Source organism: Camelus dromedarius, chromosome 13 (assembly GCF_036321535.1).
Source record: "Camelus dromedarius isolate mCamDro1 chromosome 13, mCamDro1.pat, whole genome shotgun sequence".
In the NCBI taxonomy this organism is placed as follows: domain Eukaryota; kingdom Metazoa; phylum Chordata; class Mammalia; order Artiodactyla; family Camelidae; genus Camelus; species Camelus dromedarius.
In genome coordinates, this window is record NC_087448.1 from 4,286,765 (window position 1) to 4,311,873 (window position 25,109).

The 25,109-nt window shown below is 42.2% G+C and overlaps 2 long non-coding RNA genes across 4 annotated transcripts in view; both read right to left on the reverse strand.

Annotated features, from left to right (window-relative positions):
* Positions 1–1,054: 1,054 nt before the first annotated feature.
* On the reverse strand, positions 1,055–7,631 carry LOC135322759 (uncharacterized). The gene is made up of 3 exons (XR_010383572.1): positions 7,582–7,631; positions 3,249–3,368; positions 1,055–1,523 (listed from the first exon to the last, which is right to left on the reverse strand). It is a non-coding gene; the product is annotated as an uncharacterized LOC135322759 (long non-coding RNA).
* The window catches only part of LOC116157130 (uncharacterized), a 175,787-nt gene continuing 158,302 nt past the window's right edge, over positions 7,625–25,109 (reverse strand). For 2 of the 3 annotated variants that reach the window (XR_010383567.1, XR_010383569.1), the window contains one exon: positions 7,625–7,707. This is a non-coding gene — a long non-coding RNA (uncharacterized LOC116157130). Of the gene's footprint in view, positions 7,708–21,445; positions 21,555–25,109 lie in introns of all 3 variants that reach the window. The other variant, XR_010383568.1, reaches the window with a different exon arrangement.

The window sequence follows — 25,109 nt, forward strand, 5'->3', positions numbered from 1 at the left end:
CCTGGCTGTCCCCCCTTGTCTCTGCTGGGGACTCTCCCCTTACCTCTGATGGAGCTGTCACTTGGGGGATTACGTCAGTCAGCACTTTCCGATCGCCCTCAGTAGGGCTCCTGGGAAGTACACGGGGATGCCGCGTGGCCGCGCGTGCTAAATCGTGCCCCTCACAGCCCCGCCTTCTGCATGAGAGGCCCCTGGAGGCCAGTGGAGCATTAGCTAATTTCTTCAGGGCTGATCCACAGCCTTCCAGAAGAGAATAGAAGAAAAACATCAGACAGGCACTGAGCTCTGTCTCTGCCCACCTGGAAGCTGTCACTGGAGTGACACTTGAGTCTCACACTCCAGCGTCCTCCATTCTGGAACGTGTGCAGGCTTGGGCCCAGGGAGCCGGCTGACAATCGAGCTCCTGCATCTTTGCCTCTGCACGCCGACAGTGGGAGTTCTATCACCAAAAAAACAGATGGTGGTGTTTCAAGACGTCACTTCCAGTGGAAAGGTAGATGGAAAAGCAAATGAGGAAGAGAGCCCAGGGGAAAATGCACGGTGTGGGAGCCACCACCGGAGCCCAGAATGAAGCAGGAGTGAAAACAGGTTGAGCTGATTCGTAGATCAGCTAACAGGAAGAAATGACAATTACAGAAGATGTATTGCAAGATGTTCTTCAGTCCTCAAGGAGAACAGAAGCTCTGCTTTCTCTCTGAAGTGTGAGCCTTTTAAAGCCAATAGATACCAGGGTCGTTGTCACCAAACCAGAGACCAGTGGGATTCAACTATGGAATCTGGACTCAGCAATTTCTCCCAGACAATGCTTCCCATCCCTGGCAGCATAGGACATGCCAGGTACCACAAAACACTAAAAGTACATTCACAAAATGCATTGGTAAACCGGGTCTTAGGTGGGGTCCTCCATCCTTAGCTGTGGGGACTGGTTAGAGAGTATGTTATATTTTATTGGATTTTAAAAGCAGCTTAAAGAACAGAAATAGTGCTTAATGTTGATTTCATAAGAAAAGGCAGAATGTGGAGCAAAGAAATGATTTGAATATATTACCTGCAAAAACTGCAGTATTATATAATATGACCGAATATTTGCTTTGAATTAGCTTGAGGCTTTAAAGTGGAGAAGGACATGACTAAGGTTATTCTGCTTGGGACCGTCTACAGGAGTGTCGACAACTCGGAAGTACGCAGACTCCTTTACGTGCATGCCAGGGACATCGAGGTACGTTTCTTTTCACTTGACAGTCCTCCACGGTGTCTTCCTCGGAAAACAGTTCCTGACGTCAGGTCCCGGGATGGGCTGCAGTGTCTTAAAGTGAATTTTAATCGCTGAATTCCAAACCCCCATAAATATCAATCAGAGGATTTCTCGCAGAAAGTTTCTTTCCTGGATTAACAGCAGGACGCAAACTTCATGCAAATACCGAAGAGATGTTTGGTAAAGATGGCAGCAGAGTCCCTGAGAAGACCAGTTCCTAGTGAGGGGCTTTCCTCTTTTTATTTGAGAAGCACATGGGGTTACAAATCTGTAACCAGAAGCAAAGAGGGTGAAATACTCAAGCAATTATGAGTCAACAGATGCGTGTCTGCAATTCTAAGTACGACAGTGAAAAAGATCCCAGGACGGGAAGCACACGGTGGCTTTAACTCCAGAGACAAGTTCTAGAAGGACAAGATGTTCTCAAAGAGAGCAAAGAACCGAGGATATATTTGGGATATAACCTATTGCTGAAAAATGATAGGAAAGTCATCAGTCCATAGACATCTTACAAGAGGGATCAACTCTCACTGCTACCACTCACCATTTAATCTTAACAACACCGAGAGGAAAAAAGCCAAATTCACACCAATAGAAATATCCAGGCGTCATTTTTTCAATCCCCTCCACAGCAGTTTTCATCTAAGACAAGGTGAAACTGTAAACAGCATCCGCTGATGCTAATATCAACTATTCTAGAATGGACGTATTTGTGTTTCAATGGTTGTATTTTGTGAGCAACTTTGTCTCCTCCCCTCTCTTCCGCCGTCTGTTCCTTCCTTGTGCCACCCAACTCCCTGGACTCTCAGGACTTTTGCACGTGCTGTTTCCTCTTACTAGAACACTGTCTGTAGACATCTGCGTAACTCACCTCCTCCCAAACAGTGGCTCAGGCCCTACATCCATCTCCCTGATTAGAGGCTTCCTGGGTCACTCAACAGACTCACAACTGTTCCCAGTCTCCACAAAACCCCTTCTCTCTTAACCTGCTTTGTTGTTCTCCAAATATTTGTTACCACCTGGAAGACCATGTATTTTTAATTCTTTATTGATTTTCTTTACCTATTAAAATGTAAGCTCCGTGGGAGATCTTTTGTTCAGTGCAGGTTCCCAGTCCTGGAACACCTTTTACACGTAGTAGGTGCTCAATAAATATTGACTGACTAACTGAATGAAGATATCACAATTAAAGCCCCATTACGCTTCCCATTTCCTGCTGCCCTCCACACAACTGGGAACATGGTCATCTTCCTCAGGCTCAGATGTGGGCATGTCACTCCCTTGTTTGAAAATCTTCAACAGCAAACACAGAAATGAATAACTTAGGAGGCTCCCCACATAAGATAAAGCCTAAATAAAGCCTAAATCCCTTAAACTGGCTCACAAGGCTTTTGATAATCTGACTCCTGGGTGTATCTCCATATCTGTTTCCTATTACTTTACCCATCATGTGCTGGAAGTGTGAATTTTGGAACTAAATTACCAGGTTCAAACTTTGGCTCTATCACTTATCACCTGTGTGTCCATACATTTTCATATTGTTTCCTTTGTAAAATGGCGATAATTATAGCACCCACCTTGTAGATCGTGTCTTGAAAAAATTAAGGGGAAAAAAAATACAACTCAATAAGTCACCTACAGTGTGACCCAGCAAAACCATCCCTAGGGATTTACCAAAAAGAAATGAAAATCTAAGTTCACAAAGATCTGGTACCAAATGTTCATAACAGCTTTATTCACGACAGCCCCAAACTGGAAAGAGCCCAGATATTCATCAGTAGGTGAGCACGCACTCGGCGGTATATCCACACAATGGAATACTACTGAGCAGTGAAAAAGGAAGAGTGATGGATACAGGCAACAACACAGGTGGATTTCAAAGGTGTTATGCTGAGTGGAAGCTGTGTGACACAGAGGAGGCTACATTGTATTGATATGAAATTCTAGAGGAGGGAAGATATCACCAGTGGTGGAAGAAAAGAAGAGTGCTTACCCCTGGGAAAGTGGGTGAGGATTGACTGGGAAGAGATTGGAGGGAATGCTCTGGGATGAAGGTGATGTTCTGGATCTTGATAGCACTGGATTGGTCATTGGGTTACACAGGTGTAAACATCTGCCAATATTCAGAGAATGTACACTTAGAATTTGTGCATTTCACGTTAGGGAAATCTTACATCAAAAGAATATAAATAAATATTACATTCCAATTCATGATATGCATGCTTAAGTACTCAGGAGGAATTGCACTATCTGCAATTTACTTTACATGTATCAAATACATACAGCGAAATCTGCAGTTTACTTTGAAATGTATCCAAAACAAAGGATGATTAATTGATAGAGAGAGAAAAATGACAGACATGTGATAAAGAACTTTAGTTAAATGTTAATGCTAGAATCCAGTGGTGAATACACTGATGTTCACCTAAAAATGCCTTCAACTTTGCTGTATCTGAACCTTTCCATAATGAAACACTGGGAAAAAATGTAAAAGACATCTAACAAAAATATATATTGAGATTATCATTATGCAAAGTGATTTTACGCTTGTGTGTTTTCCACAAAAGTAAACCTAAGCAAGTTTCCTCTAGTCCTTTGAAACTCAGTATTATATAGTGCCTGACAGTTACTGACAGATTTACCCTACACTAGCACTACCCATATTTTTCCTCATTGACCAGTTTTATAGAACAGAAGTTAAATGAGCCCAGTCTTTCACAATTAATTTTTATAGCATCATTGATTAAATTTCCCCAAATAATTTATTTCTCACTTCATACTCTAGAAGGTAATCCCATTAAATATAGTAGCGTAACATTTTTAAACCTGAGCGCCTTAGCTTCCCATTGAAAGATTTACATGGGTCTGAAACAAGAGCTATTTCTGCCTAATGATCTGTGTGTAAAGCAACAGAAATATAGACGATAGGAAGGAATAATCAATGTGTAAAATGCTATATATCTCCTAAGAGTTGTCTTAAAGAATCGAAGTTCTGCTGGGGTGGGTCATCGTATGTCGCCATGACTCCAGTTAGCTAAACACGGAAAATATATGTTTCCCTTGAATTTAACATGACCTCCGCACAGCTGAGGTAGTAAACCATTCGGTGTGGGCCATTCGAATATACAGCCTAATTATCTAATTCGGTCAGTAAATAAAATAAAGCAATTGTCTGCAGCCTACAGGGCACCAGATAGACTGTCTGGGAAGTTACAGAAGGCGCAGATGCAGCCCCTAACCTTGGAGAGGCTTTCATCAAGGACAGTTAAAGGTGCAGTGGGAAAACCAAGAAGGCCCTGCACTGAAGGAAATTTCTGCCTTGCTCAGGGACAATGCAAAGATAATGAAAAAATACACAGACTATGATGTCATAAAAAAAAATACAACACATATAAAGATGAAGTAGTCTGAAGCACCTGCCCCTGGCCAGCGGTAGGTTGTTAGTGACACTTTACAGTCCAGTGATTTCAGTGTAGTCACTTGATACTGAATTTAGAGAAAGGAAAACGAATAAATATTTTCTAACTCTACACTCATTCATGACTAGCCCTTCCTGAACACTTGTTTTAGGCACTCTGTTAAATGCTTTCCTACTGCTAGTAGAAAAGTTCTCCTAATAATTTTATGAAGTAGCTGCTAGTTTCCTCGAGTTGTACTGATAAAAATAACTGAGGTCTAGGAGCTGTTACCTGCACAGGTCTATGTACTCGAAGGATGGGACAGACAAATGAGAACTGTGACTGTGAGAGTCCACGGGCTGCAATCCTGCAGCCAGCCTTTCGAGTATTCGAAAAGCAGCGCCTACCTCAGAAACAAGTCTTACAGTCAGGATTGGGTTAAATAGAGAATTTACATAGGTACTCTTGTGCATTCTAAAACGTGTCCAATAACAAGTGATCTAGACAAGAAACAACAAAATTTAGATTTCAAGATGCCATGAAAAAACAGGGGCAAACACGAGTATTTTGGAGAATTTTTTAAAACGTAGACAAAACTTTCTCGTGCGTAGCTCCTTCCATTTAATGTAGAAGTCAGGAAAGGAGCAGTGTCCTCACGAAACACCATCTAGCACGGTCACCTTCCCATGACTAACAACTGACTTTTATTGCACGCTTACTGTGTACGGGACACCGTTCCAGCCCACTATGTGGGCCACTCTGTACCCCACGTTTCACAGGTAAGAAAACTGAGGAACAGACAGATTAGGGGAACTCGCCCAAGGTCACTCGGCTGGTGGAGCTGGCTTCACACCCAGAGACCACCTATCCCTAAGGCCGCACTCCCGCCAACTCAAATACACCGCCTCACCCCCAGAATGAAGTGTGCACTTTTTGATCTGGCCAGTTCCTCTGTGTGGGGGCAGGATTTTCTTTAAACAGTATGTGATGCACCTGCTAACCAGCTCCAACTGTTTCCGAGCTATACCGCTCCACTCCAGGTCTGCACTTCCGATGGGGCTATTCGCCTTCCTTCCCCAGCCTTCAGGATGAAATGGGAGAAAGAGGCATATGCAGCGACATCTCTCTCTAACTTTTCCTCCGTCTGTCTACCCATTCACAGCTTTTCTCTTCTTCTGTAGAGAAGATTCCTCATAGAGAGGCTGGCTTTAGCTGTAGCCATCCAAAAGCAACAGATGTTTGAGATGAAACGCTGTAGCCATCCAAAAGCAACGGATGTTTGAGATGAAACAATGTATACAACAGTCATTTCATCCTTGACAGCAATCAAAATCGCTTTCTACATACTGATATAAATATATACATGTGTCTGTGCACATAGAAATACTATGTATAGATAGATAGAAATGATTTATATATATGTCCATGTACCTATCTGTACACATATACATGTGCTGATAGATCACAGATAGATAGAAAATAGATGATGGAGGTATGGGTATTACTAAGGGTGGACGAGGAAAGTTTAATTCTTACTTTCTATAATGAACCATTTTTTTCTTCCAAATTAGCTGATTTTTATCTTAGCTGTTAGCGTAGAAATGTCTTATTGTTGGTTTGCCTTAGACAGATTCAAATTTGGGGGACTGACTATGTATCTTTCATGGTCACAGCTGTGTGACCTACTTTGTGCAGCCACCTTGCTCTGTTTAGTATAAGGTGAGGCTTCTGCAAGTGAGTGGTGTAAACCAAACCTCAACCATTATGACTTTAAAACTCACCAAACAAGGGTCCCTATGACTAGCAGCCCTGCATTATGAAAACTGGGCTGTAAGTCCTCATAATTCCAACTCAAAAGCATTGTGAGCTGTCTGTAGATGTATCTAAATACTATATATATATACACACAATTTTTAAAACACTGTACTATAACATTCTCTGTATAAATGTCTAAGCCATAAAGTTCTATACTTAATATAAATATCTTAATTTTATTTTTAATTATTTTCCAGATAAAGAGACACAAAGAAAATAGATCTTTAAAGCCTTCAGAAAGGAGTCACATAAAAATAATTATAATCTGCAATTCAGAGCTTTGTTTTTCACAAAGGTAATAAATAAAACATTCTCCTTTGAGCTTGCTTTATTGTGCAGAAAAAGACTGATTAGGTCAAACTGTTCTTTCTACTACTTTTTGACATGCCAGGCAGAGATAGTAACATTTCTAAAAGAAATGGAAACTGTTCCAGGGTCTGAAGCAGGATTAGGGTTAATCAACCTAAAATTAGACATCGGTTGTGTCGTCTCCCCTCTCTTAACTCCTTTCTGTTGTTTTTTTTTTGTTTGTTTTTTGTTTTTCCTGTGAAGAAATGGTGAGCCAAAGGAAAGGAAAGCAGTCTATGGTCACAAACCTTTTAAAATTTCCTTCGACTATCATTCTGGAGAAAGAAATGACAAGCTAACCCATGGGCAAGACTTTCTCAGGAATGGTGTTTCAACAGGTGTCCTCTTCACATCACAAACTCTTTGCAACACAGCTTCAGTCTTTGTTCTATGCGCAACCCTCCCCAGTTTCCCTCTGTGGTCACCAGGAAGCTAACAGTGCATCCTTCCCGTCTGCCCAAGAGTCCTGCTGAGAGAAGCGTGCCCTGCTAATTTCAATGATCAACATATTCCATTTCTACTCATGCAATATAATACACAAAACAGTCTTCTGGCCGCACACACACACACACACACAGGAGCCTGTTACAAAGAGCACTGCCAAGCCGCCTTAAATATTTCTCAATCCTATTTTAGTACTTCCCCCGCCAAAGAAAGCCTGCCTCCTGTGTGGAGCTCTCCATAGACCTTCACAGACACGTGCTGAGAGCAGTGTCCGCTGAACAGCACACACATTCAACAATAAATGTAACGATGGTCACTGACCCGTGTCCAGAGCAGACTCGTCGGTGCCACGACTGCGTGTCCACACGACTGCGTGTCCACACGGCTTACTCAGGGACAGCCTCCTAACTTTCTTCTCTTTCGGATTCGAGGTTCACTCATCAGTGCCTTGGGAGACACAAACAACAGATCATAACAATGAGAGCAGAAAATCATGAACCCTTCACATCTCCCAGACTGTAGAAGCTCTTGCTCAGAGGGGAAAAAAGTACTAATGGATCTTGTTCAAAAAGTTGCTTGTGCTGAGAGTGGTGTCTCGGTGACACTCCGTGAGTGAACCACAGACACTAGCACCGGCACCTCTGTGTCTGATCGCACCTCCTCACGGCATTTCACATCCTAAAAAGGAAGGCTCTTCACTTGCCATGTGCATCAGTCTCTCACATGCATCAATCTTTCAAAAGATTCTGAAAACTGAAAGAGTAATTGAAAAAAAATAATATTTTTTTCAAGAGGAAAGAGAAAGAATTCCTTTTTCAGGGTCACGAAAGGGATAAAACTAATGAGAAGAGTTGACAGACAGTTCCACTGCATGGCTACTAAATCGCTCTTTTCTTGAATTTAAATGATAATCTGACAGGTAAATCTACATTAAACATATTTACTTCTAGAATATATATTCACATTAGTTCATTATCTTTAGGTGTAATTGAATGCTTGTAAATATTCGGGAGTGACTAATTTGACTAACTTATTAATGTATTTCCTAACCTATTTTATTTAAATGTGTGTTCAGTGTATATTATTGACATTGATTGTGCTTGGTTTACCCTCCAGAATTTCATGTAACACTTTCATGCCAAAATAAATCCCCAATTTCAGTTCAGCCTACTACCATACTTCTATCTTCTACAGTTTCTAAAATATACATTTTTGTAATCAAAGCCCTGATGTATTCTAAAAAAAAAAAAAAAACCTTTAAGTTGACATAAACAACCAAACTTCTTAAAATAAAAACATTTTGTTATTTCAAAACCTCAGTGAGCTACCTTTTTCTTCGAAATGTAGGCATCATGATAATAAAGTTCATTTTAAATATTAAAAGAGAATTTATATTTTGTGATTTTTGTCTATTTAAGAATTGCAAAAGGGGAACCACCTCACCAAGAACATTTAAAAATACAATTAAAAAGAAAAGATAACATTTTTCACTAACAGACCGGCAAAAATGGAAAAAGAGCAACCATGCCCCAGCACTGGCCAAAGCATCCCTCTTGAACCCTCCCGTGGAGCTGCAGATTTCCACACTGTCACTAATATAGGAAAGTCTTTAAAATATGTGTACCATCTGATGCAGTAATTCTATTTTTCAGAATCAAATTTATGGAAATAACCAGAAATATTGGAAAGTTAAACATACAAGGACATTCATGCACAGTCATTTACTAAGCAGCACAAATATTCAGAGAAAGGATTTAAGGAAACACCTATGAAAGAACACTGGGTAGTCATTTAAAATAAAGATGTCGAGAAATATCTATTGGCGTAAAGACACTCATGCTATATTACCAAGCACAAGGGGCAGGCTACATAGAGCATAATACCAGTTTTCACTAACTTACATGTATTATCATAAATCCATGACACAAAGGTAAGAAGAGATATACCCCAAAATGGGAGCATCACTTATATTTGACTTGTGAGGCAATGGGAGACAATCTGGTTTTTCTTTAATCATCACTGGTGTTTGCTTTAATTATTTAATTTTTTATCTTTTCTTCAGAGAACATCTCTGATTTTCACAGAGTTGAGAATTTAATAGCCTTTAATTGGAAAAATGCTTAATTACTTATTTTTTCTCCACTTTTGCCTTACTGCATTCAGGGGAGGGTGGGCCGATACTCCACCCCATCCTCTCCTGCCTCCTTCCCCACTCAGCCCTGTGCAGACACTCTGCTCATCAATGTGGGGTCTTATTGCTTCTTTTTGGCCAAAATGGTTCACTGAGCTGAGGTTCCCGCCCAGGCCCAAGGCCAGCTTGCTTTCTCTCTGCATCCTTGTGTTCTGCTGTTTGTGTTTGGGTTCTTTCATCTCCTACACTCAGAGTAAGTCAGCCTGGGGGGGGGGGGTGGAAATGGTGAGATTCTAACATTGAGTTTGGGCCTAGTGGAGCGAAGAGGAGATTGTGGCTTTAAATTAGGCAGCCTTCTCCAGCCCTGTTTACCAAAGAGCTCTGCAGATTTTGTGGGAAAGCCCAACAAACAGTAAGACGGGATGTTGAGTTTAATTTTTCTCCCGTTGTCACTCACGCTCATAATTCCCTTGGGAGCCTCCTAAGCAGGGGTGGCTGGGCTCTGAGGGCGGACTCAGGCATTCCTCTGTCCCCTAAGCAAATGCCACTGAATAGCAGTAGGACGTCGCCCCAGTCAGGACTGGCGTCACGAGCCAAGAACAGCCCTGTGCTCAGTCTGATGCTCTGCTGCTGTCATCCTTGAAATCTTTAATAGTTTTTGAACAAAAGATACTGAGGTCTGCAAACTATGGAGCTGGTTCTAGCCCCAGCCCCCAAGCCTGAGTGTTTTTTCTGACGAAAGTAGTCAAAATTCGCACACAGCCAGATTCACTTTGCATACTAGGGAGAACACAGGAGTGTCGCTTTCCTTCTGGGTCGCCTGGTAACGCAAATCGTAGTAAAAACTGTCTTCCTTTCCTGGAAAGACTCGAGTCCTTACCTTCCGCACCTAACTGTAGATTTGCATTTGGGAATCATTTTCAGAGATGAAGTAAAAGCCCTGGGGCCTCCGCTCTGTTACTGGAAGAAGGAAGTAGAAAAGGCTGCTAAACAGTGGAAACTGCAGATAGTCCACGATTGCAAGAGCCCCGCTTTGTCACCATCACGACAGGGTGACTGACCTTCAGGAGGTTCTAAACTTACGTCAAGATCAAATTCATGTGGAAATAAAAGAGCGAGGCTCCCTGGATCTTAACCAGTCACTGACTGGCGGGCGGGCCAGTTAGTAAATCAAATCAGGATTATCACGGAACGCTCACGGTATTGATTCCTTGTCATGCTCCTTCTCAGAAAAATAACATCACTCTCGTCCTTCCTCGGGATTTCGTTCAGAGACCTGTGCTCATGGCCTTTCTAATCAATGTCAGATTTCCTTTGGGACAAGGTCAGGAATAGCTGTCTTAACTGAAACAGTGACTGGAGATTAGAATGAAATTATTTCTACCCACAGCCAGCATGATGTTCTGTTTACTTTGTCTTTTTCAGTCCAGGGCCCTGCCAACAAATTTATGTTAAACGCATGTAATACTCCAATCTGTTTAAAAGATTTGGTATAAAATGAAAGAATCAAGTGTATTATGAGTAAGTGTCTGTCGACAGGCCCCAGGGACATACCGTCCTTTTCTAAATTCATCACATTAAAGCGGATATGGTTCTCAAATGCTAATACTCTTTCCAATTTGTTTACAACAAAATGGGTCAAAGGACCATTAATTCAGTTGCAGAACTGTCATCTCTGGCTTTAGGTTCTGTACGACTGATGAGACTTCGCTGGTGTTTGCTCACACGGCCTGCTCAGCACTTCACGTTAATGATTGCTATTGGCAAGGTTATTGGATTCAAAATGAATGTTTACATTGAAATGGGAAACAAGTGTCAAATACGAAGCTCAAATAGATACTCTGATACTCAAGCTGGAGAAGCTTATCAAGGCTTAAACCCTCCACTGTTTATTCACCCTGATGAAAAGCGAAGACAGTAGGAGACATGGGGATAAATGCAGAGAAACAATACTGGGGTTCCGAGAGGTTACTACTGGCACAACAGAGTTAACCTGGGAGAGGCTGGGGGGGTTTAGGCTAAAGACTTAGACAAGACTTGTTACTTTTTGATCCAGTTGTGCGCCATGAATGACTATTTACAAAGAAGATTTTGGATTTTCAAACCAGCAGGGCAGAAGTTACGTCCTTGATTTTTCTTGTTAAACACACTTGGGTACTGGTTCTCAGAACAAATGATGTCGAAGGTCTTCATTTTCTTCTCAAGCAACCAAATAAAAGAACTATAACAATACAGATACTTAAGAGGACACAGAATTTGACCCAAGACCAAAAAGTCCCTGAAAGCCAAACTGTATATTTAACAGGTGCACAATAATATTATTTTGTGAAACAGAGAAGAAATACTATGTCATTTTAATGTTCTAAAGGTTAAAAGATAAAATTTACACATATGATTAATGATCACTTAAATAAAGTGTTTTTAAACATTTGTTTTAAAATTGCATATTCTGCATTACTATATCTGACATATAAAGTCAGATAAATGAGATTATGTCCAAAAGGGTGATAGTTAAGAGTGTGCCTCTGCTTTGCATATATCTGCAAAACCTCGGCCTCACAAAGCTGAATGCAAGAGTTTTAAAAATATGAGTGAGTTAAATTCACTTACGATTTTCCCAAGGTAAGAAACCAACCATAACTTGAGGGGGGAAAGTTATATTAAAATCAAATTAATGTTTCTGAGAATCAGCCATGTGCTTTGAATTCAATAGCATCTCTTCAAACTTATTATTAAGCACTTATATGAAAGGCCCCATGAATTAGATCTGGGACTACATCTTATAAACTGTTAGCAATTACACCATGCATCACATTTGAAGGAATGGAAAAATCTAAAAACAAAGTAATTAAGACCAAACAAAAGTAACATCACAGCTGTTTGGATAGGTAGGTATTCAAGCCCTTGGGCAGATATCCAAGGGGGCCTGTTACCGCCAGAAGGTCTGATCAGAATTGTCCTAAACCCAACGAAGGGTTTTCACCTTACCGTTCATATTTCTAAGGGAAAGGTTTTATATTAACGGCCATTTTTATCTATCTCCATTTCCTAAGTTGAAATGCTAATATGGAAACATTTTATGGAAATATGGAGAATTTGTATGTATAATATATTTAAATATAACATGGAAACATATCGTCTTACAGATTATTGAATTTACATGCAATTTTTAAAGTATATCTTAACCTACAGAGGTAATATAAAAATCATGACAAAGTGTCAGTGCCATTTGAAAATGTATTTATTACTGTTACTTCTATTACTGAATACGTTTGAAAGCAAGTAAGACATCTTTATCTTAAAAGGATATGTAATTTTTTACCTATTTATAAGAATACTAAAAAATTAAATTTGTTTATAAAAGATTCCTTTTGAATTCCATTAGTGAAGTCATATTGGATCTTATTATTTAAGCTGCTTTCTTTTTCTAGGGTATCATCTTTATATTGGTTAAGTTGAAATGAACGTAAGTTATAAAGCAACAGCAAAACAATGTTATTGTGTAACTTTGCTTGTCAAAATAATCTGTAATGTCATATGCTCAACTTTCTCAAGATTACTCCAAAGCTTCTAGGTAACAACATGCTTAAAATAAATTGAAATATAAAATGCAGGCTTAGTTATCAGACTTAGCAAAACCGGCCTACTGGAATATAAATAAGGTCCTCAATGACTAATATTAGTTTATCCAAAGAACAAAGAGAAATTTACCATGAAATTTACAGACAGAAAGTATTTTTTTTTTCCCCTCTGGAGGACAGCACAAAGACTTATATTTGGAAATTATAATTACAGGTAGATTTTAGGTCAATGTAAGTCAAGACAGCTGAAATTATAGCTGCAGAACATTCAGACTGGCTGCTGTCAGGCATGGTAGGCCCCATATCACTGCAATTATTTAAGAGAAAATAGAAGAAAAAAAAAGACAAGAAAAAAACACCTTTCTGGTAAAGGGTAAGTTTTTATAAGCTGGCAGTTGTACTAAAGAGTCCATAAGGGTTGTCAGAGTCAACAAGCATTATGAGCGAGTCAAAGGCTATCACTTCAGGCGTGCGAGCACTCACACTCACCTGGGATTCTTATGACTTTAGGAACAACGTCCGTGTGGGGTTACTTTTGGAAAATCATAGAGATAACTAATTAAATATGATCATCTTTTAAAATGTGAAAAGTCTGCATGTTCTTCAAAACATTTCCTCCTTATCTCCTTCAGTCGTCTTTCCCTCACTCTGTATCACACGGTGTAACTCAACTAAACTCTCTCAGGTGCCTCCTCATCCACCAATGTCCGTGGACCAGACGGACAGAATGACTGTGTGTCTGGGTATGTCTCGTCCCCTCCAGGGGACTCTGAAGAAGGTGACAGGCAGGGAGGCGTTAGAAGGAGGTGGAAAAAGAGGAAGTAACATAGACAGAGGTGGTTGAGGGAAAATCACCCCTGAGATTTGGGTGGGAAAAGAGGAAACAGAGTCTTATTATGGTGTTTTCCCCATGACAGATACAAATCATGTCCCCCCTGCACCCTCGGAAGCCTTTCCTAAACCTCCAATCTGCCCGAGGACCTTGTGATGTGGCCCCAGCCTCCTGCACGTCTGTCTTTCCTGTCACCACCGTGTGGGAGGTGACTGAGCACCTGCACTCTCACAGAAAGGACGATCAGGGAGCAAGGAAGCTCTGTTCCCAACACAGAGCTAACATTTATCCCATGTTCACTGTGTGTTTTGCAAACAGTATCCCACTTGATCTTAATGTCAGCGCTCTGAAGTGGGTGCCATTTGTCATGTTTCAGAGACGGTGCAGAACTGTGGTTAAGATTCCAGACTTTGGGGCCAGAAGTTCCTAGGTTTTAGTCCTGGCTCTGTCACTATTAGCTGTTTAGTCTCGGGCAAGTCAGTTACCTCTTTATACCTCCAGTTCCTCATCTGTAAAAAGAGGATAAAAATAGTGCTTACCTCATAGAGTTTTTTATGAGCATAAAATAATTACTAAATATAAGGCACTTGGGAGACTGCCAGCCACAGAGCAGATGATAAGTAAACGTCAGTTATCATTGCCCTCATTTTGCAGAGGAAGAAACAGGTTTAGGGAATCCACATCACAGGTGCTGAATGGGAAGTTATCTTACTCTTACGCACTATGCAAAGATGCTCTAAAACATAAAATATAAAAATGTGTTATCTCCGGAACAGAGATCAACCAGAGGTGACCGACAAGTGTGGTTAGAGTGAGTGGTAGAAACATCCCTCTCGGCTCAGCCATCAAGGCAGGCTGGCCAGGGATGCGATCGCAGGAGCGGCATCGGAGGGCAGACACCGGGATTTACAGGCGCTCCGGCAGCTTTGCTGGACAAGCGCTTGCCCCTGGGAAGCAGCCTGCATGAGACCCTGATGGTCAGTATTAATTCCAGGGTCAGATCACTGTTCAGAACGTTAGCTCTTCTTTCCTAATTAATCAGAGCCATTACACACCGTTAGCCTGTAAGTCCACCTCCAGAAGAAATCTTTACTAAAGCAAACGCACTACCTGTGAGATGTGACCAAACAGCTTGAGGAGGGGAGGGGATCCTCGGGTGCTGGCGACAGGGATAGGTTCAGAAGTGTTCATTCACTCAACTGATGTTTAAGTGAGCAACTGCTACACAGCAGACCCCACATGAGGTGTAGGCATTTGTGAGGCAAAGTTAAGTGAGGCTGGGTACTTCCTTTCCTGAAATTAAAGTCTTTCTTCAGTGGTGGACGCTGGGGAACTTGGTTAACTACTTAAGGATGGGGAATATATCTAGATTCTCTCCTTGCACTATGCATTAAAATTGAATTTTAGCTGTCTTAAATAATTAAATGTAAAAAATAGCAAATACAAACTGTAAGTAAATAATTATCTGATTTGTTGGTCAAGCAGAACTTTCCAAATGCCTAAGCTCAGGAAAAAAATGAAAGAAGATTGTTAGATGATATTAATTCAAAATTACTATGTTTGTGAGTCAAAATATTATGAAAACAACAAACCAGGAAAAATATTTGAAGTAAATACAAAAAGCCAGCCATCTGGAACACACTTTGCTGCTCTGTAGGACTCTGAGTCCTGCAGGCTCACCACACTGCCAGTTTATAACCAATCCTGCACTGACTGCTTTTTTCCCCCAGTGTCTGGATTATCACCTCAGTGTTCTGATGTGCTCGCAAGTCGTTATGCTGATTTTAGAATTTCTCCCCAAACGTCTGACTGCCTGGCTTTGGCCCAATACCCCATGGAATTCCTACCATGCCTCCTGCACCGCCTGGATCACATCTCGTACCCCAGGGTGCAGGTTCAGTTCCCCTAAACCATCCTTTGAATTAGGGCTGGCTTAGTCCCATTTCCTTTCTAATATAAATTCTATTATAGACACCCTCCTGTAGACGTCAGTTCTATTAACTGTCTCTGCATCCCAGGACTTCTCCCCCTGGTCTGCGGCTGAGATTCGAGCGCATCTCAGAGCTCACCCTGCCCTTCAGAGATGCTAGAAGAAGGCATCGAAGTCATTTTCAACAGCAAAACTTCATTTTTTGTTCTTCTAACTAAACAGTTGTCCCGGATCTCTGTTAAGAGATCAGCAGTCTTCCCAAGGACATAAGACACCTGTGGGGCAGAAAAGGGGTTTCACGTTCATCTGATAAAGGGGGAGCATGCAGACCCAAGTGGAGCTCTCCCTCGCGCCAGTCATGGGGTTTGGACAACTTTTATGAAGACTTTCCTTCCTCATCATGCGAGGAAGAAATATTCCCCATTTAAAAAGGTGTACCTTCCTTCACAAGTCACAATATTAGGAGGAAGAAAAATAATTAGGTGTTTGTCTCCAAGTGTTTGCATCACATACAAGCCTGAAACTGCTGTCGAATCAGAGAGCTGGGAGGCCAACTGAAGAGGAAACAGGAAACAACAACAGTGCACTTCCCACCAGTTTCACAGACTCGTTAAAAATTCAGGCCAGAGAGGATCTGGGAGGGGAGCTGACAGGGGTGTCCTCTAACCCGGAGGCCAGAGAGCAGGCACCTCCATTGATGTGACTTCCACTAAATGGGATGTTTATTTGCATCTAGGGGTCAGGTTACTAACGGAGAGGCCAGCAACCTGGGTATTTAGTGTCATTTTGCATATCTGTCAGTGAATGAGAAGACACAAAACATCGCCCAGGGTTTAGACTTGGGGCGTTTGTGATGCTTAAAGGTATGAATTATTTTTTGGAAGGGGAAGCTGGAGGAAAACATTTTTTTAAATATATTATTGAAACTCCAGTCTAATCATGAGAAAACATCAGACAGATTCCAATGGCGGGGAGCCTAGCAAGTTCCTAACCAGCCCCCTTAAAGCTGCCAGGGACATCAAAACAAGGAAAGTCTGAGCTACTGTCACAGCGGGAGACCAAGAAGCCCTGCCGGCTAACCGGCTAAATGCAACGTGCCCTGGATGGGATTCCAGTGCAGAGCAGGGACACTGGGGGAAAAGTAAGGAACTCGAAATAAACTATGGGCTTCCAACAAAACAAGGAATCAATCTTGAGTCATAATTATAACCCATGTAAGGTGTTAATAACAGGGGAAGGCAGCAGGGCCACACAGGGACTCTCTAAACTATCTTAATTTTTTCATACATCAAAAACTTTTCTAAAACATTAAGTCTATTTAAAACTTAAAAAAAAAAACTATTGAGATCCAGGTCCGTGACTAAACCTTAAGCAAGGCAAACAACTTTGCTTGATACATGATAATCATAATTCTTTTAAAATATTTTTTATTTTTATGGAACAGGAAATGATCTATATTCACATCCTTTTCCTTTTAAATGTATAGTCTTAGCTAATTTTATTGAGTCTTTTTTTCTTAATTTAAGAGTAATGATTGGTCATTGTAGAAAATTAGGAAGATACAAGTAAAAAGAAAATCAGAATCACATACAGCAACTGAGACGGATCTAGTAGTGAAGGATACTTTGTAAGTTTGAATACCTGAATTCATCTTACAAAGATACAGAAAAATACAAAGAACACATAATTAATACATTTATAACATATAGCTGCTGCATCACATTTCATTACATGAAGGACCATTTATCTCTGGCCAGTGCATTATTTTGGGACATTAACATTCTTTATAATCTTTTAATGTTATTTTTGAAAACCTCACTCAGCCAAACATTCTTTCTATGAATTGTTGCATATGCCTGTAATTATTTCCTTCACATAAATACCTAGAAATGGGGCTTCTGAGTCAAAAGTGACGAATAATTTCAAGATGTTTGTAAATGTTGCCAAATCACTCTGCAAAATCCGTGCCACTGTGCACTCCAACCAGCTAAGCTGCAGAGTGTCTGGAAGGCGCCCTTCATTAACGAGATCAGCCATTCAACCAAGATACTTAAAGAAACCCTTCTATGTATCGTGTTCTTGTCTAAAAGGTTCTATCACCAAAACACAAAATAGATTACAAGAGGATTTTCAAAAGATTCTCACATTTTAAAACTATGACGTTCTGCACTAGAAAATGTTTTTGTTCCTTTCCCTTGTTCTGTTGTGAAATATTAATTCACATTGTTAAATAGAAAACAGATTAAATCGTGAAGGGAGAAATAGACAGTATGGGTGCCTACGTCTGCTCTTCTACTTCCCGTAGTAACAGGGTTTCAGTTCAAATCAGTTCATAAGCATGTTCATTTTGATAAACTGGTAAACTGAAAAACTGATCAACTGGACTCAGTGTGTCTTACATAAAATAGCAAATATAATTACTGTAGAAGGAATGCCTTTTACCACTGAATGAAGTGGGCAGGAGTATTATTTTGTTTCCTGTAAACTGGCGCCCAGGCCCTCCCCGCTGCCTAGTTCCAGTGTTATGATGGGAAATGCAGTCTCGGTTGCTATGCATCACCCCTTGTCCTCAAAGCCTGTGGGGACCCTCCCAGAAGCAGCCACCCTGCTTCCCATGTGGTCCTGGCAGGCTCAGAGGCTCTGCTGCCCCCTCACAGTTTCCTTCAGGGCTCAGGTTCTTACTGGACGAGGGACACAAGACCTCTTTCCCCACTAAATCCTGAACCCAGGCCTTCCCTAGCTGGGCTCCCGGCCTGCGCCCCCAGCAAGGCGGGCGCAGTCTCCCATGCGTGCTTCCTCTTCTGCAAAGAACCATCCTCCCCGGGAAGCAGCTTCTACTTCCCAGTCGGGCAGGAATCCCTCTGGCAAAATCTCCCTAAGCCACGACCACCTGCTGGAGTCCTGCTGAAGGGAAAACACAGAGCAAAGAGAAAACACAAAACAATGCTTCAAACTTTTTTTTCTTCCAAAAGGATCTTGTCCAGTGTAGACAGTGTCATCAGCTATCATGAGATGACCAATTTTCCAGGAATTAGCAGATTAAGGGGAAATGGAGTCTTTGAACAACTTAAGTACAAAAAATCAAAATAAAAATAAAACTCTGTGCTGGGCTTGGAGTCAAGCAGAGTGGCTGTGGCTCAGGCTCTTCACATTCCAATACGGCTGAACTGCAGACAACGCTGTATGTAAACGAGGGGAGACTTGCGCTGCCTTCCCCTTCCAGGAATGTCCTCCTCCGCCCAGACCACCCTCCGGCCTTGGGTCTCAAGCTCCTATTGGACCCTGGCACCCCCCCTCTGTTTTTCCTCCCAAACCCAGGCTCTGCGTGCTCTCCAGGTGAGCTCAACAGATAAGCACGGGCAGGTTGGCAGCGAAAGGAAAACCCTTCAGGAGCCCCTGTGGACCAAGCTCCTGCACACAACCCAGAGACGGGGCTTCTGTACAGGGAAGGCCACACCTGTTCCTAGCGAAAGCCGCTGCCACGGCAAAGCAGCAGCAGGACCCCTGGGGGCAAGTGCTGAGTTAGACTGTAGACTCAGGAACGCGGTGTTCAGTTTCCTGCCGTTGCCTCACCATGAGTGCAAAGTTCCTTGCTTACCTGACAGGGCTGCAGTGAGCACGTGGGGAGTGGGATGAGGGTTTCAAGCATTTTTGAAGTAATTACTTAGGTGAGAAGGTATCTATTTACTGTAATTTTATACACAAAAGGGTTTTTTTTTTTTCCTTAAACTGAAGACCCTTCCTCTCCACATCCAACCCTCTCCTGGAGTCGGACTTGGTTAATCCGTCCCTGGACCCCAACAACATACAGTTTTACGTCCGTGAGTGTACTTAGTTCAGCTCTGTCGCAGGTGTGTGAGTACTTGTCTCCTCTGCAGCTAGCAGGGCCAGGCCTCATTCCTATACCCACTCATTCAGGCCAGCAATGCCACCGGCTCTGCTGTGAGGGACCCTGCAGGGAAGTCACTGAGCTGGACACGTGCAGCAATTATAAACAAACGTGGGGGTGTCAAATCGTGCAGAAGATACCAGATTTCAGTGACAGGTCACGTAACTGGGCTTTTTGTCCCTGTGGTCCCAGCACTTGGCACAGAGAACTATGTTTGCTGAGCTGAATGAAATGAACAGACTGCTTGTGTCTAAAGTCACATTTAGCTTCAGACTCTTGTCCACTTCCTGCCAGTCCTGGAATATGTTGTTATTGCCCTGACCTGTCAGTTTACTAATATTGAAAATGGAGGATCTATGTAAAAAAAATGAGCATTGTTCTAAAAAATCATGCTGCCTTCAAAATAACGCGAGCAAGCAGTGCTCCAATTTCAGGACTAGAGTATGTTCTCGGTCTCCAAAATATAGTCATAATAGAGTCATAAAAGTAGATAAAAGGTGTAAAGAGATTATCTTGGAGTCCAGTCTTACGGTTACATGCCAGGCAACCCTGAGCTCAGACAGGTGGAGGGAAGGGCTGGGGTGGGCAGACATGGAGGGTGTCGCAGTCTCCACGTGATGACGGAGCAGGCGCGTCTGTCTCAGGTACAGATTTTACTTATATGCCCCCACCCCCCCAATTAAATATTATAGATTATGGTTTCATGTTCTGTCTTGAAGTGTATTTAAATTGCCTTAAACTTATGTTCCCGTCTCTTACCAGACTTTAAAGATTTTGGTTTGGGGACCTAATCACTTACATCTCATATTAATATCCTCACTGACTTATCTGAATGAATGAATAAATCATACCTTTGATCCGGGTTGAGTGCTGGCTCTATTTGAATGCCTTCGTATTAACATTTTTTTCACTTTGATCCTATTAGCCAAACTGGAGAAAATCTGTCTAATTAGTATGCCCATTTCCCTCTGAAGAATTCAGTTTCTTTTTGGAAATTAACAGAATTAAGTCTGTAAAGACCTGAGAAAGGTCCCGACATACAAACTTAGTAAACAGACATATCCCTATGACCAGTAAGCCTGCATCACTGTGTAAGCAAAGCTCTGGATCCTTTATTAAATATTTTGTTCTTAGGTCATAAACAGAATAATTAACATGATTTTTTTCCATAGAAACGCTCTGTGAAATTGGGTGAGTGGCACTGCATAATTTGTGACATCTTTATTCTGTACAATCACTAAAAACTAATCTTAAACAGGCTTCATCATTTGTAAAAACTGACCCTGTAACATTTTGGCATAGTTATCTCTTCCTTTTGTCAGGAACAGAAATGATTTGAAATATTTCTAAAGGCATTTCCAAGATAAGTGCTTTTAAAAATCTCAATTGACAATTAACTGTTTATGACAAGTAGCTCATATAACCGGATGAGAGGCAAATTGTGTTTAGACAAATTTAGGAGACGACATTCTAGACCCAGCAACACCTAGAAGATCTTTTCACACATCATTCGGCTTTTTTTTTTTTATTTTATTTTTGATGGATGGATGAGCAAACTTTAAGGAGTTAATGGGCAGATAAAAGTTGAAATGGAAAAGGACAGTCATGTTAAGACAAGTTAAAAGCTCTTTCCGACACCAGCTCCTGACACTGCCTCCCCAGCCGTTTCCCCTGTGAACTTTTTGCGTTTCATTCATTTTGCTGGAACTGGAAATGGAGAGGCCAAGAAAAGCCATATCCTGCTTCACTGGCTAAAGCTCTCCCCGTAAGCAAGTGTAATGGGTTAGAAGCTAATACCAGTGACAGATCTAAGAAAAGTTACCCAGTGTCTCCAGTTCCTGGAGAGGCTCCCTGCAGCTCTGCCTCTGTTCCTTTCCCTTCACTCTCCTCTCCTCTTATTTGTGGAAGCTTCCGTGACAAACCAGGGGCACCTATTAAGAAACAAAACCCGGACTGTTAGAAGTGCGCAGAGCCTCATTAAGGGAGGGTCTAGCCGGGAACAGGCTTCAGTTACAGCTGACTTAGTGCTGATGCTCACGTGAGCAGATAAGCTCTTACGAGAGAAATCAAATTTCCTTTAAATTTGCAAACTATTGTTTCCTTTTATTTACCCTCTGAAAAGGCATCTTTCTGTGCCTTGGTGTGAACCCTCTCAGTTCTCCGCATGCTTCTATTTTGACCATTTACTTATATCATTTTTCCACATGGTTTCTTCTGAAGCACATCAAGGAAGGGGCCACAGACAGTGAAATTCTTTCTGTCACTGAGGACAAGAAAGAGCCTTTCCTTGCCTTCATCCAAGCATAACCTTTATGATATTTTTTTCTCTTTTTCTTGGAGGCCTGTGTACGAGAGAAGTGCACGATTCGTGGGCGCACAGCTGAAAGGTCACAAACTGGAAACCCCCAAAAACCCGGCACTCGGGCCATGAACACAACATGACCAGAACATCAGTTTCCTGGGGTGGCTGAAACAAAGTGCCACAAACTGGGGGATTCCAAAGACCAGAAATTTGTTCTCTCACGGTCCTGGAAGCCAGGAGTCAGAGACCAAGCGCGGTGCTGGTGGGGCTGGTTCCCTCTGGAGGCTGGGAGGAGAATGTGCTCTGGGCCCTCCCCTAGCTGGCCATCCCTGGGGTTCCCTGGCTTGCAGATGCATCACTCCCACCTTTGCCTCTGGTTACGTCCCCACCCCACCCCCGTGCCCTCTCCTCTTCTCACAAGGACACCAGCCATTTTGGATGAAGGCCCACTCCAATGGTGGACCTTACCCTGATTACATCTGCAAAGACTGTTTCCAAATTAGGTCATGTTCAAAGGTACAGGGGTTAGGACTGCAATGTGTCATTCTGGGGAGGAGAATCACAATCCAGCCCATAACGATCAGTGTCCTAGACACCCTCTCACCCTCCCTTCTGGTCACCAACTCTCTCCCCACCCAGGGTGACCACCGTTCTGACTTCTGACAGCCTTAACTTGTCTGTTGAGCTTTATTTAACTGATATGTATCAACTCTTTGGCTGTGATATGATTTTGAAGGGTGGTCTCCAAATGTTAGTCCTCACTCAAGAGTCTCTGAACTGGTCCCACTGTTAATATTCCAGGCTAGCAAACACTGACATAAAAGCATAGCTTTACAAGTCAGTTAGCCTATCATAAAATTATTATGCAATTATTATGGAAGAGAAGTGACATGTTGCCTCCAAATATGGGACCTGGACGTATTGAGCACTGTAAGCTGAAGGAGTCTGAGGAACTGACCTTCCTCTACCCTTCTGAAACAAGGCCTAAGGCCCCCGTGTGAGAGGCACCCTCCCTACGCCCAGAGCAAAGGAGCACCCTGCTCCAAGAGGGAGGGGTGCCAAGCAGAAGCCCTGTGAACAGGCCTCCGTAAGTCTCTCCTGTTTACCACCCTCACCTAGTGCCCCACATCCCGGCCTGTCCTTCCGGGTTGTCCACCCCTCCGCAAACTTAGCATAAAAACAGCCACACTGAACCCTCTGTTTGTGTCTTCATTGCGTTATGAAGGCTCCTGTGTCACGTTAACTTATATTAAATAAACATGTATGCTTTTCTACTGTTCACCTGTCTTGTCAGTCTAATTTCAGACCAAGCCACGGGCCCTAAAAGGGCCCAGGAAACCTTTATTCTTCCTTGCAGAAGAAAGCCAAGTGAGTTTGCTTATTGCAGATTTATTGTTCATTGCTTATTTGTTAAAGCATTGATTCCATCGCAGGGGTAACACTTTAAACAAACGCATCAGATACATGCAGTCGGCTCGCCACCATTTGTAGTAGCAGGTGTGCAGGAAACCCACGCACCTGTCTGTGTGTCTCGGTGACTCCTCTCATTTCTTATTTTAAGTTAGTGTCCCACCAGGGTAGTAGCTGACTTTATGCTTTGGGGAGTTGGGTCTGGGGAGCTATGAGGTGAGGACCCAGGGGAGGGGCTGTGGGTTTCTCGGCTCACCACCCGGCTGAGATGTCCGTGGGCCTCTGACTACAGGCTCTTCAACCCCCTCAGGCCACGAACTGGCTCAGCTCTCGAAACTACCTCCTGTACTTCTGAGATCTCTGAGCACCTTCCTGCTACTTCCAGGCTGTGTGTGGCCCTAGAAACACTGAGGCCATTTCTTTGCTCCCGTCGCCCTTGGGCTTTGCAGCTCCGGGGGAAGGGAGATACAGATCCTGCTCTGATCGCATCCCCTTCCGCTCGGGACAGTCTACCCGGCCCAGGAAAATCTTTTTCTTTTTTTTTTTAAGTGAGGGGAGGGTGGTCTCTATCTTGATTATTCTCCCAACAATATTGTCGAAGCCTTGATTTTTCTAAATTCCCTCGAAGATTTTTTTCAAGGCTATCCCTGTTTTAAAACAATGAACACAAAATGGACAACCTGGTTGTATAACTTTGGACAAGTTATTTATTCTAATCAAAGACTGTCCTTGACTACCAAGAGGGGATAAGAACAGTGTCACTTCATAGAGTTTAGGGAGGGGGGTTAGATTATCGGAGCTCATCCATAGAAACACTTGCAATGCAACTATGCCTGGCAGATCCAGAGACTATGATGTCAGTTATTACCAATTTATTTATTAACAGCATAAATGGAGAGGGTAAAACAACATAATAGAATTCAATTTGCAAAATAAGAACAAATAGTTATTTCCTAAACTTATAAAAGTCATTCTAAACCCAATAACTGGATGGTTGAAATGAAGAACTCTATTGAGTCGCCAGCAATGGAAATGTTAATTATGCTCTATTAGCTTCAATAATGGTAGCTCATGGCACTGTGAGAGTTTGCACATTTGCACGCATCTTGGACAAAGGATTCCCTTCCTGGAGGTCAAAACAAATCTACAAGCAAAAACAGTTCTTTCCAGTAAAGTAAAGCCATTCAGAAAAGATAGAGTGAAGGCATACATCATCTCATCTAAAAATACGGACAGAGAGACAACGGCACGATGGAAACTACAGTTAACACTTCAAGTGACCACAGAACTAGCCGGCACTGGGGAAGCCATGGGTTGTCAGCACAACAGTCAGTCCTCACTGGCTGAACCAACACAAGCCAGGAAGTAGTCACTTCTCAAATGGTTTTCTAATTTATCACTTTCAGTGGCGTCAAATACACTACAATTAAGCCTTAAGTAGCACGTTAATGACACTGGTCTCACTGAATCTGCAGATCACTTTCACAGTCAACACTGTGTTTAGAGTGCCATACACTCAGTAGGGGAGAGTAAATAGTAAATGAATGATACTGATACCTAAGGTATCAGGTGTCTGACAGGTTGACAGTTGTCTCGGTGGGAATGCATGGAAACCCAACTGGTATCTATCCCACCTGGCAAGTTGTGCTCATCAACAAGCTGAGAGGTGCTTTTGAAAGAGAGAATTAGTGACTAGCTGTCCTTCCTCCACATTAAAAGGAGAGGGGGAAATGTAACCAAAATGCAGCAGGAGTGATTTAAATTGTATGGGAGA